Source organism: Girardinichthys multiradiatus, chromosome 17, assembly GCF_021462225.1.
Source record: "Girardinichthys multiradiatus isolate DD_20200921_A chromosome 17, DD_fGirMul_XY1, whole genome shotgun sequence".
NCBI classification, from domain to species: Eukaryota; Metazoa; Chordata; class Actinopteri; order Cyprinodontiformes; family Goodeidae; genus Girardinichthys; species Girardinichthys multiradiatus.
In genome coordinates this window covers 15,487,838-15,504,290 of record NC_061809.1, presented here as the reverse complement: position 1 = coordinate 15,504,290, position 16,453 = coordinate 15,487,838, and the positions used below count along the sequence as shown (strand labels likewise).

The 16,453-nt window shown below is 37.6% G+C and overlaps 1 long non-coding RNA gene across 3 annotated transcripts in view; it reads left to right on the top strand.

Annotated features, from left to right (window-relative positions):
• LOC124882838 overlaps positions 1 to 15,039 on the top strand; it is a 41,663-nt gene extending 26,624 nt beyond the window's left edge. For 2 of the 3 annotated variants that reach the window (XR_007042011.1, XR_007042010.1), the window contains one exon: positions 13,851 to 15,039. This is a non-coding gene — a long non-coding RNA (uncharacterized LOC124882838). The remainder of the gene's footprint in view (positions 1 to 13,850) is intronic. The other variant, XR_007042012.1, reaches the window with a different exon arrangement.
• The last annotated feature ends 1,414 nt before the right edge of the window (positions 15,040 to 16,453 follow it).

The window sequence follows — 16,453 nt, the reverse complement described above, 5'->3', positions numbered from 1 at the left end:
ATATTGTCCTGGATGTTAGCCCCATCTTCCCATCCTGTTAAGCAGCAGAGCAGCTGTATTGATGCTCAGTTACACACTGCTTCACAGTGATCATTTCATGAAAACCAGATTTAAATTTTAATTGATAAGACATTAATATGTAAGACAAGAGAATTTTGAACTATTCCACTGGTTGATAGTAATTTACTACCGTATTTTAGCGTGAATATTTGGTGTGTGTGTGTCAGGCATGCCAGATCACACCAATGAACCACCCACACAGGCAGAGGGAGCTTGGAGAATGAGACCATGCTTTGTGCTTCCAACACATTTATAATTCAACATACTGTCACAGCTCCACTCGCTTCTCTTTCTCTCCTCTACCTGTTCCTATCTTCTCTCATATTGCTGTAGCTCTTTCTACCTCTCGTCTTCTTTGTGCGTCTTCTTTCAATAGCCACACCTCTTCTAACAACATGAATTTGCTTCGTCAGCGTTTTTTTCTGTGCCTTTCTCTTATGTTTTTTCACCTTACACCCTCCCGTCACCTTATATTATTATTTCCTGGAGCAAAACATTGCTTTCACGGTCCATATGGCTCTACATAACATGCAATATGTTGATGCATGAAGGTACTGTGTCCCTGCTCTGCAAAGTAGCAGCGAAGGAGAGTAGGCAAGCGTCAATACTGTTCACCAGCCAGCCAATACTGGCAGCCGTCTTCCAAATGATAACCACACATTGGTTTCCATTTCCTGTGACTTCCTCTGCATATTTTCAACTCTGCTCCTATCAACCTTTTGTGAACTGATGACTAAATATTACATTTCTTATCGATTCTTCCAAGGCGGTGTTCTCAGGAGACAACATATTAAGTGCTCATTTGTTGTTTTTTATGCAGTCTGCCACCCACTTATACTTTATGAATGTGCTCTAGCAGTCAGTGTGCGTAATTTCCCCTTCACATTATTTGTCATTCCCTCACTGTTTTTTCTTCCTTCAGTATTTCTGCATCATTCATTTTTAATTTCTGCTGCTTTCCTTTGTGGGTTCCTTGCATTTCCCTTTACTCTTTCATCCTCCCCTGCAATATTCTGTCATTCTTTGTCAGATGCTTCCTTTTCTCCCTGAGCAGCACTGTATATCTAGAATGTTTGGAAACAACTTGTTTGGAGTTCGTTCTTCAATATACTGTGTTCCCAAGTCAGTGTTTATACAGTATGCAAAGTAATCTATTGTACTGTGCAGGGTTTAAACTTTCTAGAGATCAGAAACCAAATGATTCTTTGAACCCAAAACACACAACATCTAACAAAGACAACATTGTCGTCTGTGTTCAGAGTAATATAAGACACATTTACAGAGCTATTAAAAGCTTTCTTCTATTTTTGTGTCTTTTATCACACTTATGTTTAAGATAATCAAACGCATTTTAATATCTCACAATGGTAAATAAATGGAATAGAAAATGCAGTTTTTAAATGATAATTTCATTGTCTAAGGGAAAATGGCTGTAAAAGGTGATTGTTAAATCATTAATGGGTTGTGATTGGCTGCATTTTTTGGAAAGCCAGGGTAATTTTTACTAGCCACGCCAAGGTCTTATTTTTGCCAAACCTGTATAATCAAACAAATAACTTAAGTATTATCTTTCTGAATTCACAAATTAAGTTAAATGATCTCCAACAGCAACACATGCCTCAATGTAAATTAATTTAACAGCAGATGACAAAGTCACTGACATATCTTAGTCTGGAAAGATTTAAAAAGCCATATCTCAGGGACTCCAGTGGACCACCAAGCAGTTTCAAGTGGTGACCAGACCACCAAAATTACTGTAAGACTCTGTATCTCACCCAACAACACAACTTTCTTTGGCATTAGGGGATTCTAAATCCACGCAAGTTGTGAAGTTCCTCAAGGCTCTATTTTTGATCCTCTTTTATTCAACATCTACATGATCCTCTCCACTCAGATTGTGAAGTTCTACAATTTATATACTGAGGCCAAACAACTTCTTCATCAGTGTTTCTAAAGTATCATTGATTGGATTGGTTAGAATTTCTTAGCGTAATGTAGAAAAGACTAAAGTCATTGGTTTCGGTCCCAAAAATGCTGCGTTTTTTTCCATTACATGTAAAATAGTCAGGTGTCATGATTGACTCCAACCTCAACTTTTAACAACCACATGAAGTCTTACTGAATCAGCCTACTACCAGCTTAAAACATTACCAGAATGAATGACTGTATTTTCAAACAGGATACAGAAAATGTGTGCAGCCTTTTATTTTCAGTAGGTTGGGTTATTGTATTGGTGTCTAATCAGGTCTCTGTAAAAAATCAAACTGCTGCGGTTTATCCAAAATACTGCTGCCAGAGTCCCGGCAGTAATATGGTTCATTACCCACCAGCCCTTAAAACAGGAAACATCTAAAACCTGCAGGACACAGACCTTCGAGGACTAGAACTGTACACCCTGGTTCTTGGACCTACATACAGTTCAGAATTGATGGTCAGGTAGGAACCATGTAAACTCTACAAGTCATTGAGACCTGCTTACTTAGAGTTTCTAGGGTTAGACATTAAAGTTTACACTGAAATCTGTACTTTGACTTCATAGAGCTTACTTTTTAAAGATTTAAACAGATTTTTGTAATTAGGAGAGCATTGCTGCATTTATGCTGAACATCCAATATGGTAACATTATGTAAGCAACCCAAAAGGCTATAAAAGCAAACATGAATGTCTATATAAGTAACATTTGGCTTGCTTGAAATAGTAAAAACAAATGAGCATAAAAAGGCTGATGTCAGGACAGGTTAGGTGCTTATACCTGAAATAACCTCCGACTCATACAGCAGCTGCATGACACTCCAAAATACATAAATAAGTTTAAGAAAATCCACACATTTACAAGTCTGTGGCATCTCTACCAAGTCTTGGTTCAGTTTTGCACATTGATCCTTAATTACATTAAATGCATTTAATTTATTCATACTAAAAGCACACATATAACTAAAGTAAAATATGATTTAAATTTCTCCATTTATTTCTTAATATACCACCATATTTTAATGTTTGCCTATTCCTCTCGTGTCACGTCTTCATGTCTCACTATATTCCTCATTCCAAAAGGGCAAAGTGGTACAGATAATGATGTGAAGATGGGAACTGCAAATACAGAAAATGATGAACTATATTTTCCAATTCTCATAATCCAGCATCACTGCACTGTTATAGATTGTATATTTCCACAAACACAAATAAGTGTCCACTGTTAGTGTATGGGTTTTATAAATTTTTTATATTGTTTTTTATTTTATTTGTTTTTAATTGTTTTATATATTGCCCTGCGATGGACTGGCGACCTGTCCAGGGTGTACCCCGCCTCTCGCCCATAGACTGCTGGAGATAGGCACCAGCTCCCCCGCGACCCACTATGGAATAAGCGGTAGAAAATGACTGACTGACTGTTTTATATATTTTATATATTAATCAAAAATTATATAATATAACTTTTATCCAGTTTATCCAACTTCTTTAAATAATAATTTTGCATCTTATGTTTGCATAAGGTCTCATTATTAGGGTTTCTATTTGGATTTGTATAAAGTCATTGAATACCTAAATATAAAATTTAAAAAGCAAATATTTGGAAAATTATGTTTTTTTTAATGTTTTTTGTTGTTGTCAAGTTTTAACGCTATTTAAATTTAATCCCCCAAAAATTCTACACTGTGGTCATTTATTAAACAAAGATTATACAAAAATGAAAAAGCTATATGCAATAAATAGGTATATCCTTGCTGGTAATATAATTGAGTTGAATTTATTTTACTAAGATGGTAAACACTGGAAGTTTGGCAGTTTTCTGCCCCCTTCTATTCTCCATCAAACCGGTGTGCATTGACACAATGCCAACAACAATGATGTTAAACTAGCAACTTTTGCTTCTCATCCCTCTGGAAAGGGGTTATAAGGTAATCTCCAAACCATAAGTGTCTTTCAAAAATATTTAGGACAATCTTTAATCATTCTAACCAAATTCAACCCAAGCCAAGACCAAACAATGCTCAGAGAAACATAGAAAAAAACCCCAAGAGCTTTTTCTCAGACTGCACAAGTCTATGTCAGCATGTTTATAGCTAAGGTGCATGACAATACAGTCAGAAAAAAGTGAGCATATTAGCATAGGTAGGTTAGTGTTTAGCTAGTTGTATAGACTCCAACTTCCCTTAATGCCCACACCTGATCTACAGTATATCTGTAGTGGCTGAGATGCAAAACCTTATGAAGAGTGGAGAAGACATTGTGTAATGGCAAGAAAAGAAGTGTCAGGAAAAGTTTTGGTAATCAAAACGGATATCACAAAATGCAACAATAGTATTGCAATAAAATGTTTTCCTGTTATCATCCAGAGCTAAAACAAAGCATACAGTGCAAACAGCGTATAACAAGTGTCAGGCATTGTGTTGGAGGGGTGATGATCTGGGCACATTTGGAAATCAAAGGACCTGGGGACCTTGCAGTCAATGAACAATGAATTATTCAGTGCATTAAAGAATTTTACAGAAAAGTGAAGGTTCAAGCTGGAACAAAACCAGGTCATCAGTCAGCAAGACAGTAATTCTACATGCACCAGAAAAAAGCATGGGAAAGGAGACAGATTAATAATGTCATCCAGCAAATTATTATTTCAAGAATTGCTGCTGAAGATTTGGATGTAGCAGCTTCTCTGGTTTCGCCTTCTTAAATAATAATTTCATCTGATGAATGATGACAGTATAGAATCTGTTGTGTGTTGTGGGTAAAGACTTGCGATATATAGCTACATTTGTGACTGCACTTTTTGCCATGACTGTAAATGTGTCTGCGTTTCATCACACAGCAGCAGTGGGGTATCCCCTGCCAGTGGACTGAAATATGAGCTGACTAAACTCATCACAGCTGCAGTATATTTTAAAAAACAATTTTCTAAACAGCAATCACAGAAACTGATTATAGTTTCAAATATTAACTAGACAGGGGTATTTGTTTGGTTCAATTCTTGGAGGTTGATTTATTTTGCAGAAAATTATGCATGGTTGAGACCTACACTACCGGTCAAAAGTTTTAGACATACTTTCTCATTATCTGGTTTTCTTTATGTTTATGACTATTTACATTGAATGTAGATTCTCACTGAAGGCATTAAAACTGTCAATGAACACATATGGAATTATGTAGCAAACAAAAAATTGTAAAACAACTTTACGTTTGTTTTATATTTTTTATTTCTTAAAGTAGCCGCCCTTTGCAACAATGTCTACAATGTAAATAGTCATGAAAATAAACAGACACATTAAGTGAGAAAGTGTATCTAAAACTTTTGACCAGTAGTGTAGATAAAAAGAGACAAACTCATTTTTATCGGACACAATTGGATACACATGCACTGTATCATGGAGATAAGTCTGAGAGGGAAAAAAAAATTCTTTATCACTTTGAGTGCTTTAGAGCCAAAGGGACATGACTGACCTTTCTGCATATACACACAGGCAGACAGATGCTCACACACCTTACCCACATGCACAGAAACAGAAATTCACACACACATGCTTAATGCATGCAGCTCTGTGCATGCACACTGACTCATCTCCCTTTGGAGCTCCACAAGAGCCATTCACTACGAAGGGAGCACTACAGAGAGGACAAGAAAGAGAGAAGGAAAGTAAGAAGTGTTTAAAGACAAGCAGAACTGAGGTGAGGGAGCCGAGAAAGACAGAAGCAGTGAGAAACAAAGGGAGCGGACATAACAATGTGGAGAGAATCTGAGAAAAAGTGGGAGAAATCATTAAAATGAAAACGTCAGATGCATCAACAAAAGCAGCAAACTGGAATGAGCAGAAGAGTTGCTGGAAAGGTGAATGGCTCCCTTGCTGAATAATGATCAGATAAGAATACTGATGAATCCTCGAAATAAAGGACACATACACATAATGGGTGGAGACAAACGGGAAAACAGTCTTTGCCAAGATTCATTTTGTATAAATAGGGATTTATTTTACTTTGCAGAAAAGAATACAAGCTTAAACAGAAAAATATACAAAACAAAATTATTAAGCATTTAGTTCAGGTGCATGCAGAGAGCTGGCATCCAGTATGTCAGAGTAACAGTAAAAGTGTCCAACAATCTGCTACTAGATGGTAGAGGGGCCCTTTTCATTTAATTGGATGGTTCTTAACAGTCTCACTTAAGGCCAATCACATCATGTCCATGTGGTCTTATCCCATCTTTTACTCCCATACTCTTTCATTTAGATTAATTCACACTTCGAAACAGTACGTGATGAGATCAAGTTTGGTTCATTAAGGTTTCATGAATAAAACAGCAAGGTGCAACCTGAAGATACAGAAAGTTTGTGACTTGTGAAAAGTCACAAACTAGATGGATAAGATTCCATTTTTGTAGCAAAATTATAGGTTTACATCGTAGTAAATCAGTAATTAGAATTGGAACAACAGCTGCAATGTTCATTGAATGCTTCCTTTTCTGTATGGGATGCATTTTAATGCTCAAGCGCTTAATTTCTTACCTTTTTTAGAAAATATTTTGGGTGATATATTTCTGAAAACAAATTCCATTGCCTCATTCTGCTATTTACTGCATTTAAGGTGAAAATCCACAAAAAAATGAAGCATGCATTTGGAAGTCCAGCATACGATTTTTTATAGTTCTCTGCTAATTAGTAAATTGTTTCCTATGTAATCCTGTGACAGGTGTGAAAGCATTTTGCCAGCTCATCGTCACATCCCAAGTATAAGTACACAGATATATTTATAATAAGCTGCACTGTCATTCTAAAGATCATATTCACAGCGTATCTACATTCAGACATTAGTATGCAATGTTTCTAGGAGCAGCACAGGGAAATTCATTGCTTCCGGCAGAATGTGGGAACAGTCCTCTAACATGGTGACAAATTTGATTATTTTGATAGACAGTATATTTTGGATAACACCAATCAGGTGTTAAAGTTGTGAAAATTTAGAGAGAAACTGATTTTTCTTTTAGTTTTACATTTATTTTTTTCCCCATGAATTACTCTAAAATATCTTGTTTGGCTTTTTAAAAATAAATTGACACTAAGCTCCTGTTACTTTGGAGAGAAATGGGAAAATAGTGATGCACAAAGTTAAAAAACAGGGAAAAAACTATTGGGAGTAAAAAAAAAAACTAACTTAAGGTCAGTTAGAGGTGGGTGCTGTCTTCTCAAATGCACTTTCCATTTGTCAGAGTATCAGTAAGACCTACGGGTTGAAGGGCACATGCAGCCAGCAACACTGAGCAACTAAAGCACACTTTCAACCATTTCAGGCATCATTACTCTGCAGAAGGTTCCAAAATTTGTAGCATATACAATTTTCCACACTTAACCAGAGCAACAGCCGAAGCGGAAATAAACAAAACCTGTGTATGCAGCCTCAAGACGGGCTGCATTACAAGAGAGGATGTCCTAAGGAGAGATTTTGCCAATCTTCTTTGTTTAATTTTATGATTTTATCATGCATCCTTATGTCTTTTAATAAACTAATTAGGATTACTAGAAGATGAACGGAAAGTTGTAATCTAGTGCCAAATACATACAGTTGGAACCAGATACAGATTGTGTCTCTTTACTGTATAAAGAGACACAAATGCATTTATTCTTACTGTCTGACATTAAATTGGACTACACTTTTTTGTGTTTTAGGTGATTTAGGATCACTAAAATCATTGCTGTTAAGTTAAATACCAGAATAGTGGGCGAGATATTTCTTTTTAGGATAATTTATCGGTTTATTCATATTCAGACATTTACATGCACTAGGATTACTTTACCTTAAAACAACTTGCGGACGCCCAGATGATGTCATGACTTTGTGAGGTTCTGATAAGGTAAGTCACGACGTTTTAGTTAATTTGAGGAACCCAAACAGACTGAAAAAATCAACGAAAATGCATGCCTTCACAAATTTGGAAAATGAAAACAAATCAGCCAGTATATCAGCGGGAGAATTGTGGACATCCACAATGTTAGTTCATGTTTGGTACAGTTTCCAGATGTCCAAAGGTTCCAGATTAATCTGTTGGGTAAACTCAGGTATAAATGTTGTCCAGCCATTGTGTCAGATGGGTGATGGAGAAGGAGATGGGTTCTGTGTTCCAGAAATGAACGACATAAGCTGATTACTCCAATAGGAAAAACAGATTATAGATTGCGGTTGTACTCAGAAACAAAGTCCTTAATTTAATGAGTAATGTCCTGGTAAAACTAAAGTTGATTTGGCATTAATTACCATTGTTTCATTTGGAGGAAAAAAATGAAAAGAAGTATGATTCATAATATGATCTGTGAATTTATTAATTTGTCTTCCTTTATACGTAACGATAGTGTCTTATTTAATATTTTGTGTGTCTTGGAGTTGACATCACGTCTTTCTATTTTCTAGCACCAATGTTTTAAGTTTAACATACAGTACCTCTCCTCTATTTTAATAATATATACTACATTTTTCTTGAATTTCCTGCCAAAGTCATCATGTCTTTGGAAAATGAAGATTAAGCTACTTGTTGTTTTTTCTTCCCTTAGGAAGTTTTTTTCTCTTTATGGAAAAGGAAGTTTTCGTAAAACTATTTTAGTGCCATAAGCGTGCAACTTGAGGAGAAAGACACATTTCATGATTTTACTTGAATGGAATCAAACTGAGTTTATAGCTTCTGTCATTGTCACATTGATAACTTATTCAAAAACTCTGTAGGAGTATGGATCTGTTTTAGCAGAGACAGCAGCAGGACGTCTCTGCATTTTGCCCCAATGAATTTTTCATATTAAGGGATTAGACATTAGAAAAGGAAAGAAGGCAAAAGAAAAAAAAAAAAAAAAAACTAAATACGGACACAAACAGAGAAAATACATGTACCTTCTTTCACATAGTCAACAACAACATATTTTCCTCTCATCCTCCTATTTTGCTCTCACTCTTCCAACATTCACCACTGAGTCATCCTCTTATGTACATTCAGCATTCGTCTCTCCGTTCTTCTCAGCCGATCTAACCTCCCTGTATAAATTCCTCCTACATCACCTCTTTGGGCCCCAGAGAAAATTGGAAACCTGTCCTTTCTCTTTTAAGATTAACTGTCAAAGTCACTCATACTATAAACTTCAAGTAAAGACAGACTGAAGTGACCAGTGAGCAATGAATGGCCTCCTTTGCACGTTGTGCTCCAAAGGAAAGAGCACAATGTTTATAATTACAAATAAATTCTGATTTAATACAATTTAACTGCATGAAGACTGTCTGCAGTTCCACTACCTGCAAATGTGCAGCAAATACCTATAATCTGTGCCACTTCTCTGGGCTATATAAAATCACTTCTCAGTTCATCCAGACAAAACAGTATCTATATTTCTGACAGTCAAAATATGCTGACATGCGCACTGAAGGTTCTCTCTCTCTCCATTGTGTATCTATCTATGCCTCCCGTTGTTTAAACGTGCTAAATATAGACGCAGAAACTGCATCCGCATTACATTTCAGGTTTTCTAAATTGTCTTACGGGTGGTAAGGAATTACATTCGCATATCCTCTTCCCATAAATTTGCGCGTTCTGGTGATCATCATATGATTTTTTATTCATGAAGGCAAACCCGTAAACCTGTTCTTTTCATTTTACACGCGCAATTTGATTTACGCACGGTTTGTAGATTAACTTTGCGCACGCAATCCAGTTTGCACATGTTTTTATACATGCAAACCTTTTCAGGTTCAGGCTCTAAATGTTTAAGGTAAGTACAGTGCAGGATCCAATATCCTGTGGGCTTCTTTAATTTCCAATAGGCCCTGGAAACCTTGTAAGACTGCTTGGCAGCAGGAAGTCTTTGAAATACTAGGTCATTTTAAGTAGCTGTCCTGCACCATCTGCCAATAAACTAAAAACTGATTATCCCCTAGTTTTTCAGCAACAAAAGTCTATAGACAAATAGATTTTATAAACGTTAACATAGAACTGGTCAGAATTGCAGCACAGACGGGATGTGACATTTCAAGGGTAAAGTGTTTATCGCATCACAGAAAAATATAATATCAGATAACAGTCCAGTGCCGCAGACACAGTGCTTTACAACCACTGATCCTGACTGGGAAACACACTCAGCCAGCGATTACACATGCTGTATGTTCACAAAGAGGCACTTTTACACCAACAAAACCCAGAACACAAAGAGCTGTCACTTTGACCCACACTTGGCAGATAATTCCACCCACACAATTTACATATGCTTGATGACACAATGCTGCGTCTGTGCATTCAGAGCGAGATCTATAACATTTGTCTGATGTCGTGACTGATCTGAAAGTGGGCTACATGTTATATCTGCTGGAGTGCTTTATGAGACACAAGCCCCACCTACCAACTCAATATGGTTCTGCTGTGGGTTAATGTGGCCTCAGCTACTTTTTTTTTAAAAGGTCTTCTTTTTCCCACACCGAAAGGAAAGAGAACAACACACACACACACACTAACACACACAGTGGAAGATACACAAAAGTATAAAAAAGGGATGTAAAATGGCATTTGCAAGAACAATACAAAGAGATGGATAACGTGTTCATGACTCCCCTGTTGTATTCCAAAGCAGTTTTAATTAGTCAGTGTATTTTAAAGCTAAACAAGAGAACTGTTCTTTTAATTGTCCTCTTGTTCAGCTTAAAATGTCATTTCTAATGGCGAGCATTACTGAGAAGCAGTGTGCCTGTGCAGAAAGCAGGCTTTCAAGCCATTTAAGGCCTGCTGAAAAAACCATAATGCAGCACTAATTACAAAAAATGACAGCTGTGTCATTCGAAGAAACTTAATGAAATATTTCTCTAGAGGTGTTACCCCTCCTTGCGTTTCTCTAGCCTAGTTTTCAACTGCTTTGTCAGAAAGTATTAGAAATATTTTTATGTTAATGAAGCAGCCTTGTTAACCAAAGGTTTTTTCAAGCTGGACCTGTAAAGTGTATGCAAACACCAAGCCTATTTGGGGGACTGACCTATAATTTCATAAATATTACCCTTTGCTCAATGAATTGGTCAATTCTGAATGAAAGGCTATGATTTAAACATAAAAAGAGGGTGTCATGAATAAAAAACAATGCATATGCATGGCTTCACCTTTAGATTTGCTTCTAATACCAAGGAAATGTGTGAGTCACTTACCTGTGATGTGCCCCCATTTTCATTGTTGGCTAATGTCATTACACTGTATTTATTTACCCTTTAGTTTCCTTAATCCTTTCAGCTGGATTTACAATGAATGCTAAAAAGGATTGCTGTGAGAATACCTCTAATCCGATGGTAAATACAAACACAAATAATTTCTAAAGGAGACAACCCTGGCTGTTGCTTAGTTTTGTTTGCTATATACTGGAAATCAAAAATTAAAAAAAGAAATTGGAAAAAGTAAAGAAAAAGAAAAAAGAAATCCCATTTGAAGTAGTTTACTACTTTCAGGTTGTGCTATAATTTTATTCAATGTGTGCAAGATCATTTCAGACTGTGTGGGAAGAGATTTTGATGAATTTCAGATAAACTCACATTTAACCTAGCTTATATTCAGCTCTCAAATTAAAATATTACTGAAAAGTTTACTTATTTCAGAAATTCATTTCTTAAAAGTAAAACTGATATTTTATTCATTGTCATTACACTGAAAGTATTTATTATAGTTGATAAAGATTTTGACGTATAGCTAATGGGCTAAAGTTCCATTCAAATTCAATTTAAAAAAAACTTTATTAATCCCAAAGGAAAATTAAATGTTGTTGTAGCTCATATTATACAGGTTTCTTCAAAATTCTGTGTCTTAGATAATTTTATTATCACATAAAGTAATATTTTATTTCATAGCCTATGTAATTATGTTATGGCTTACGATATTATTGTGAAGGCTGCTGACTTCACAGCTGTCCATCAGACAGTCATTGACACAAGGCTGGTAATCCACAAAAGGTAATTGCTAACGAAGCTGGCTATTCACAGAGTGTTGTATCCAAGCCTTAATGGAAAGTTAAGTGGAAGGAAAAGGTGTGGCAGACAATGGGACAGAAGCAACAGACATCTCTGCAGCCTTTAAAACAAAGGTCTCAAACCACTGGGCCACAGACCAGGGTCATTTAGAACAGGACCACATAACAAAAAATTAACATCCATCCATAGTCTTCTGCTTATCTGGGGTCAGGTTGCGGGTGCAGCAGCCTAGGCAGAGAGACCCAGACTTCCCTCTGCCCAGCCACTTGGGCCGACTCGCTCAGGGGAATCCCAAGGCATTCTCAGGCCAGCCGAGAAACATAGTCCTTCCAGTGTGTCCTGGGTCTTCCTCTGGCTCTCCTCCGGATGGGACGTGTCCAGGAGGCATCCTAACCAGATGCCCGAGCCACCTCAACTGGCTCCTTTCGACGTGCAGAAGCAGCGGCTCTACTCTAAGTCCCTCCCGGATGACCGACCTTCTCACCCTATCTCTAAGGGAGAGGCCAGACACCTTGCGGAAGAAACTCATTTCGGCCACTTGTAACCATGATTTTGTTCTTTCGGTCACGACCCAAAGCTCATGACCATAGATGAGTGTAGGAACGTAGATCGACTGGTAAATCGAGAGCTTCACTTTTTGACTCAGCTCTCTCTTCACCACGACACACCGATACAGCGCCCACATCACTGCTGACGCAGCACCAATCCTATCAATCTCCCGCTCAATTTTTTCCTCATTCGTGAACAAGACCCCAAGATATTTGAACTCCTCCACTTCAGGCAGGACCTCCCAACCCAACCCCGAGAAGGCACTCCACCCTTTTCCGGCTCAAGACCATGGCCTCGGACCTGGAGGCACTGATTCTCATCCCAGCCGCTTCACACTGGGCTGCGATCTGCTTCAGTGAGAGCTGTAAATCTCGAGCTGATGAAAGTAATACGACCACATCATCCGCAAAAAACAGAAACGCAATCCTATGGCCACCAAAACGGATTCCCTCAACACCTTGGCTGCACCTAGAAATTCTGTCCATAAAGTTATGAACAGAATCGGTGACAAAGGGCAACCTTGGCGGAGTCCAACCCTCAGCGAAAATGAGTCCGACTTACTACCTGCAATGTGGACCAAGCTCTGACACCGGTCAGCACGAAAACCACACTGCTCTTCCTGAATCCGAGGTTGGACTATCAGATGGACCCTCCTCTCCAGAACCCCCGAACAGAGCTTACCAGGGTGGCTTAAGAGTGTGACTCCCCTATAGTTGGAACACAATCTACTGTCCCCGTTTTTGAATAGGGGGACCACCACCCCAATCTGCCAATCCAGTGGAACTGTCCCCGAAGTACAGGCGATGCTGCAGAGTCGCGTTAGCCAACACAACCCTACAACATCCAGAGCCTTAAGGAACTCCTGGTGAATCTCATCCACCCCCGGGGCATTACCACCGAGGAGCTTTTTAATCACCTCGTTGACCTCAGCACCAAAGTTTGGAGAGCCTGCCCCAAGGTCCCCAGGTTCTGCATCCTATGTGAAAGATGTGCCGGTGGGATTGAGAAGGTCTTCGGAGTATTCTCCCCGCTGACCCACAACTTTCCGAGTTGAGGTCAACAGCACACCCTCCCAAGTGTAAACTGTGTTGGTGGTGCCCCTCTTCCCCCCCGGCCCGCCGGATGGTGGACCAGTATCACCTCGAAGCCGTACGGAAGTCGTTTTCCATGGCTACAAAAAAATTTACATATTTTGTGATTTTCATTGTTTTGACTCAGCCGTTGAAAGCGTTTTTTTTTTTTTCTCCCTAAAACCTCCATTTGCTTCTGTCATGTTTGATATGCAGGGAAATATGAAGCTAATATGTCGCAGGAAGATGAACATCTGAGCTGACATGGAGGAGGAAGCTACTGGCCAGGCAAAGAGGTATACCTTATTTCCACTGAATTTGTGATGAACCACTCTTTCAGCGCACTTTATGCTTCCCTCTGCTGACAAGCTTTATGGAGATGCTGAAAAGGACTTGCCACCTGCCCACAATGCCAAACGTACCAACATGTGGGCTGATGACCATGGAATCATTGCTCTTCTTTGTTCAGCAGACCCACCTGACCTGCACTCCAAAAGGGAATTTAAAGAGTATAGTCATAAGGAAGAGGAAACAAAGTAGACCCAACAATCCCGACAAGCAGAAAGTTGATGTTGAACAGGGTTTCTGCAGTGTCTTGATCTGTTGGTGTTTGTATTTTTATCATTTGAGTATTTGTTTTGATTTCTTCAGTTGTGCCTACCCTGGTTTCATTTCCTGCTTTCCTAGTGCCTTCCTGTAAATCTTTTGACATCATCAAATTCGTCAAGTTGACAATATTGCTCCCGAGTTCTTGTTTACACTCTGGTACTGCTCAAACACCCACCTTGACATGCTGGGTCTTGAAAAGTATTAAACTATACATTTTTTGCCCAGATCTGCATTTCAATGTCTTAAATTACCTTTAGTAGAGTCTTTGCATATTTGTTTAATTAATGGCTTCTATTTTTTACTTTTTCAGTAATTGACTACAACCCATCAAAATAATTAAACATGTTGAATTAAGCCATTAAGTTAACCAAGTTTTATGTAGAATCTACAAATCCCTGAGATGTATTTCATATTAGTCTTAAAAAGTCATATATTTTAACTTTAAATGTGCAGTGCTGTGATAAAGCAAGCTGGGCATGCCACATCGTATTGGTGAAATAATTGATGCAAAAGGAGCCCTGATCATGTAAGTGCACATACTGTACAGTACATGTACATACTTTTCAGTAATCATTTCGGTAAGACATTTCTGTATTAAAACACTTTATCTGTCCTAATGTAACTTTAAAAATTTTTGAGAAATTGATTTTGCTTTGGGTTAACTGTAAGTCATAATCAGAAATATTAACAGAAATATACACTTGAAGTAAGTTACTCTTTGTGTAATTAACTTATATAATTCAGAAATGTAACTTTTTGATATTAATTGCTGAAATAAATGCAATTTTAGATGATATTCAGATGTTTTGAGATGCACCTGTGTGGATAAGGCTGGTCACTATCTGTGCTTAAAGTTAAATGATTCTGGGTGCTCACCTTGTTCCCTATTACCAACCCAGAGAGGTCAAACTACTTTCTGAGAACACTGCTCCATACAGTTTTTCTCTAAATGTGTGAGTCTATTATGTGTCTGCATGTCTGAAGAAACGTTCAGAAATTTCTACTGCAGGCATTTGTGTGATTTGTTAGAATACCTATTCTCTAATCTTTTTGGGCTATGCTAAAGTTTTACAATTTCAAAACAAACTAGCCGTAGGAGGTAGGTAGGGGGACCTTTATTGTATGTTTCATATAACTGGACAGAATCCTGCACAGTCTCTGGCATTATTTTGAAGAAGTGAAGAAGAATCCATGACTCACTCACTTACTCACTCTGACTGATTCTAGTATTAACATGCAATCTTTGCACAGTGTTTGTGCTATATTCAAGATCTTAGCAAAGTTTTCAGAAAAGCTGAAAATCCCCATGTAAAAAAAAATTTTGCAAACAAAGTTACAGTTTTACAATTCAAACTCTGTTTTAAACTATCTTTTATTAGGCAAGACTGTTACTATTAAGGGTTTGACTAGAACATTTGCCAAATGAGTGAATTCTTCAATGTATTTCTGGAACTTTCTGACACAAAAATGAGCAATTGTGACAGATCTAGCTTTCTGTTTTTTGACAACTTTAGAGACTTGTGAAAGCATATATTATTCTTGGCTTTCACCACAAGCAACAGGGCCTGCCCTGGACCCATCCCAGATTCTAAAGATCTCACAGGTGTAAAATAAATCTCTGTACCATGATGAATAACTGCCTTTCTATTTTTTTTTTTTGGTAGACTTAGATTAACAATTGTTCAATGTTTCAATCTTTGTCACTCCAAGATAATTACTCTCTCTTACAGGATCTATTGTAATAACATGGAGATGGTCAGTTATGCAAATTAGGTTATGACACTTTTTAGCAAGAGTAACTGAGTATACTGAGAATTTTAGATTTTTAATTTGAGATAACTATGAACTAGCCATTTAATTTAGTGCCCTTAGGAAGCCCTAAAGCACATGCCAGCTTTAGGATCATTAGTGGCTAAGAGTTAGCCAGTTATGGTATTCTCACAGTGCTTTCAAATCATTTGTATCCAGTCTGTTACACTGTCACTATTCCTTTTTCTCTACTGTGTAGCTTAAATGCTGCAACATAAATGATTAAAAGTGGTGGCAGCTCATTCTATTACTTTGTTGCTTACCAGAAACAAAGAAAAAGGATGTACTAATAAATATAGAAGTAACCTGTTTCTAGCTATTGAACAACATATTATGGATGTTTCTCCTTTCTTTATTTTCCTAGTTACTTTTGTATGTTTTCATTCACCTTCTTTTGAAGC